Source organism: Lolium perenne, chromosome 4 (genome assembly GCF_019359855.2).
Source record: "Lolium perenne isolate Kyuss_39 chromosome 4, Kyuss_2.0, whole genome shotgun sequence".
In the NCBI taxonomy this organism is placed as follows: domain Eukaryota; kingdom Viridiplantae; phylum Streptophyta; class Magnoliopsida; order Poales; family Poaceae; genus Lolium; species Lolium perenne.
The window spans coordinates 226,320,984-226,326,492 of NC_067247.2; positions in this window are offsets into that span (position 1 = coordinate 226,320,984).

Below are 5,509 nucleotides of genomic sequence, written 5' to 3' on the forward strand. Positions count from 1 at the left end.
GACAGAGCTGCGAGAGCTATGAACGGCACGAGAACCAATGGCTACCACAGCCACACCGTAAGAATTGCAAGCATATCAATATAGGCTCGCACGAGCTGCCAGGGAATTGGAAAAACAGACGGCTGAGTTGAACAGAGAAAGGAGGCAGCTTCGCATCCGGCGGGAGAAGGGCAGATTTAAGTCGACAATCTAGAACTACGGGTGATAGCCATCGGGAGGCGCGGAACAGAGCAAGATCAAGGCTGCAACACATACCCGAGGCGTAAAGAGAACACTTGGTTCAAAACCTCGACATGTCCTTTATGTCGATAGATACAAGAGGAAACATCATCCCTAAGACACCAGAGGCTGGGTATATGGCGACACACGCTTTTATCCTTGCATCTAAACCACCTCCGGGTGACCCAAGGGAAACACTGTACAATATGGCGATAGCAGGAGTTGGAGCTATGGGGACAGCGTTTATATCAACGCCTCCCGAAGGAGTGGCAAGGCAAAATAGTCCGCGACCCGCAGAAGCAACAGCGGCAGCTTTGAAGGGCCAAGTGGAGCAAGAGACACAAGAAGCACAAGCAAGAGTCGACAGAGCGCGGCAAAGCGAAGGGATCATCGGCAATCCCCGAACTTAACGACGAAGATATGTGCGGCTTACCATGCTTCACGAGGAGAGTCCGAAAACGCGAGTCCCCTCGGGATTCAAGTTACCCGATAATTTCAAGAAATTCGACGGCCTTCAAGATCCGGAGGATTGGCTAGTCGACTATCCGAGACGGTGAAGCCGACAGAGGAACTAGGGCAACAGCCATGCAAAGCATCCGGGTGCACCCGAGTGGTGCCGCACGATCATGGATAAAGAAACTCGCTCCGGGATCCATCGACAGCCGGGAAAGTTTCGAGGACGTGTTCGTCAAGAACTTCAGATCCACGTGCAAAACACCCGCATCGTTAGAGGAGTTGAGAGCGTGTCGACAAAAGCCAGATGAGCCAATGAGAAAGTACATCCAGAGGTGGAATATCATCAAAAACTCGGCAGAAAACATATCTGACGAGAGAGCAATAGATGCGTTTGTCGCAGGAGTCAGGCGTGGAGACTTTGTCGAGGATTTGGGAAGGACCAATCCAAGGACAGTATCCGCGTTGATGGAGATAGCAAATAAATGGGCAGATGGAGAAGACGCTGTCCACAACAAACGACACAGTCGCCGAGAGGAGGACCGTGGTCGAAACTATCAACCGAGGCGAAGATTTCCTCGGACGTACCGTAACTACGACGCCCCCGGGACAAATTTCGGCAGGTTTTCGGACAAATACAGGAGGCAACGAGAGATGATTACCAGAGAAGCAAGGAACAGCGAGGTGATAATAGGGATGATTCACGCAATGTGCAAAATAGTGGGCCGAGGTTTCCAAGACCTTTCGTGTCCCCCGAGGAAATGCTGAACGGACCGTGCCGGATGCACTTCTTCCTCGACAGAACGGGAAAAGACAGTCAGGGCACCTGCAGTAAAGACCGTCGAAATTTTTCGTGCAATGTTCAGATACGCGAGAAAATGCTCACGCTCGAGCAGCACAGAGAAACCCTCGGGAGCCTAGGAGCGAGGTTCATCTACCGCCACCCCCGCGATTACAGAGGACAATCGACACCAGCTAAGAATAGCGGCAGCACCTGCACCACCACCCTATGTTGATCCTAACTCCAACGGAGCATGTTGATGATTCGTAAGGGAAGGCCGTCCAATAGAGCTCAAAAAGTAATCTCACGACAGGTGTTTATGGCAGAGAAAATGCCTCCACCAACAGCTTGAGTACCTTAATTGGTCGTGACAAGATATCGGCTTCACAATAGCAGATCATCCGCAGCAAGTTCCTCGACCAGGGCAGTCAGCACTTATTCTCGCCAAAGAAGCTATCGCAGGATTTGATGTCTCTCGAGTGTTCATAGACGGCGGCAAGCAGCTTGAACCTCATGTATGCGTATACATTGAGGAAGATGAACATATCCTTAGCAAACTTGAAACCAACAGACACAAGATTCCACGGCATCACACCGGAGAAACCAAGTTATCCATTGGGAAAAATCAATCTCGATGTTCAATTTGGGACCCGAGAAAATTATAGAATCGAGAAGCTCGAATTTGAAGTCGCGGATTTTCCATCACAATACCACGCTCTGTTGGGACGACCAGCATATGCTAGATTTATGGCAAGTACCACACTATACATACCTGTTGTGGAGGTTGCCCGGACCAAGAGGACCAATCACAGTCAAGGGAAGCTTTGCCTTAGCCGATAAGTGCGACAAGGATTTTCACAGGTTGGCGTAAACTTTTGGGATGCAAGCCGAGTACTTGGCGTCAAAAAGCATGACTGATTACGACGTCTTCGCGTACGCCGGAAGGGCAAATAAAGAATCAACTTTCAACACAGAGAAAAATTCTAAGGAGGTGCAGATTCACCCGACAGATCCAAAAAAGACGACATCTATCGCAAACGATATGGATATCGCATAGGAAAGCGCGCTCGTCAAGTTCCTCCGTGAGAACTGGAAAATCTTTGCATGGTGTCCAGTGACATGCCAGGAGTACCCAGGGAACTTGCCGAGCACCACCTAAATTTGGATCCAACAATAAAACCAATCAGACAACCTTTGCGGCGTTTTCGGAACCAAACCGCAAAGCCATGCTTTCAGAAATAAATCGACTCGAAGAAGCTGGTTTTATCGTAGAAATATCTACGTAAGCCACATGGGTAGCTAACCCGGTGATGGTGCCGAAGAAAAACACGACAGTCCTTCGCATGTGCGTCAACTTTACGTGCCTCAATAAACATTGTCCTAAGGATCACTTTCCCCTCCCAAGGATCGATCAAATTATCGACTCCACGGCAGGTTGCGAACGTCTTTCCTTCTTGGATGCATACTCTGGTTATAACCAGATCAGATTAAAAGAAGATGATGAAGCCAAGACAGCGTTTATTACACCTTACGGCGTGTTTTGCTACAAGACAATGCCCTTTGGTCTAAAAAATGCGGGAGCAACATATCGAGGATGATGCGTAAGTGTTTAGCAACACAGATCGGGAAAAACGTGCAAGTATACATCGATGATGTCGTCATAACATCAAAAAAGGGGACAACATTGATCGAGGATCTCAAAGAAACTTTTGACAACCTCGACAAATTCTGCCTCAAACCGAACCCGACGAAGTGTTCTTTTGGCGTCCAAATAGAGAACTTCTAGGGTTTCTAGTTTCGGCAAGAGGGATTGAAGCAAATCCGAAAAAATACAAGCCATAGTAACAATGAGAAAGCCAACAAAGTTGAAAGAAATACAGCAGCTAATCAAGCGAGTCGCAGCTTTGAGCAGGTTCGTCGCCAGGTTAGGAGAAAAGCGTTACCATTTTATGCGCCGATAAAACAAGGAGATAAATTCCAGTGGAACGAAGAGGCCGACGTAGCTTTCGAGGATCTGAAGCGAAAAATCTCGACACCACCAATCCTGGTGGCTCCAAAGGAAAAGGAACCTCTCTGCTATATATCGCAGCCACGCCCCAAGTGGTTAGCACGGTATTAGTTGTCGAAAGAGAAGAAGAAGGGAAAATCCATGGAGTGCAGCGGCCAAGATACTTCGTGAGCGAAGTCTTGTCACCTTCAAAACAAAGGTACCCTCGGTACCAAAAACTAGCATATGGAGTGTTCACGACAAAGCACGAAAATTGCGCCACTATTTTTCGGCACACCCGATCATAGTGGTCAATGAAGCTCCCTTATCAAATATACTGAATAACCCGGAAGTTACGGGTCGTGTCTCCCTTTGGGGAATAGAACTTTCCCTCGGGACATCACGTATGAAAAAGAAAAGCAATAAAGTCGCAAATACCGGACTTCATCGCAGAATGGATGGAGTTGCAAAATACAGGACCTCCAGATTTATCGAGAACTTGGACCATGAACTTTGATGGGTCCAAGAGACTAGAAGGAGTGGCGCAGGAGTAGTACTCATATCACCCGAAGGCGACAAATTGAAGTACATCCTCCGGATGACGTTCCTTAACGCATCTAACAATGAAGCGAGAATATGAGGCTCTCATACACGGGATGAAGATGGCAAAAGCCTGCGGAGCAACTCGATTAAAAATCTTTGGCGACTCACAGTTGGTGGCTCAGCAAGTTATGAACCAATGTGATGCAATCAATGATAGCATGATGGCATACAAGGAGGTGTACAACGAGCTTGAGAAGTTATTCGATGGATGCGAAGTAAATCATATTAGCAGGTTGAGCAACGACGAAGCCGACGTTCTTGCAAACATCGGGTCACAAGGTGCCTTCCGGTCCCGCCGGGTGTATTCTCGGGAAGAGATAACGAGAGAGATCCACTAAGCCAACAAAGTCAAAAGAAGGAGAAGAAACCCTCGGGAGCTGCCAAGGAAAAGCAAGAGGACGAAGAAGAGGATCAGGACTTGGTCATGGTGATACGAGATACCATGGATGCAGCCGTACATATCATACATCATGAGTAAAGAAATAACATATGATCCAGATGAAGAAAGTCTAGTAATTAGACGCTCCAAAGCTTTTACGGTGGTCAAGGGAGAATTGTATAAGCGAAGTATTTCAGGCGTTTTGCAAAGGTGCGTTACACCCGAAGAAGGAAGAATAATCCTGAAGGATGTACACGAAGGAATATGTGGCCACCACGCAAGTAGTCGAGCTATCGCAGCCAAGGTTTTTCGGGCAGGATTCTACTGGTTGACAGCAATCGAGGACGCCAAGGACATAGTAAGAACTTGCGACGCATGTCAAAGGTTCGCCGCAAAACCTCACTCTCCAAAGCAGAGCTAGCACCAATACCATTGTCTTGGCCCTTTGCTCAATGGGGACTTGATATGGTGGGTAAGTTACACAAATCCTGGCCAGGAGGAAAGGAGTACATGCTAGTAGTGTCGATAAGTTTACAAAGTGGATAGAAGCGAAGCCGATAAATTCACCGAGATGGAGCATCCGCAGTAAAATTTGTAAAAGGCCTCGTCTTCAGATTTGGAGTGCCCCACAAAGATCGTCACGTACAACGGCAGAACTTCACATCCCATGAATTCAAAGATTATTGCGAAGAGGTGGGTATTAAGCTGAACTTTGCGTCAGTTGCACATCCTCAAACCAATGGGCAAGTCGAGAAAGCCAATGGCATCATCTCGCAATGGTATCAAGAAGCGCTTGTTAGGACCACTGAAAAAGCTCGACATACCTGGCCGAAGAACTACCAAGCGTGTTGTGGAGCATCCGAACAACACCAAACACAAGAACGCAGAAACTCCGTTTTTCCCGGTTCATGGAGCAGAGGCAAGACTACCAATCGAGATAGAGCACAACTCTCCACGTGTCGCTGAATATGATGAAGAAACGTCGAGAAGAGTGCTAGAAGACGACGTCGACGCACTTGATGAAGCTCGAGATGAAGTATTATCTCGGGTAACCAAATATCAACAGGACTTGAAGAATTACCACAGT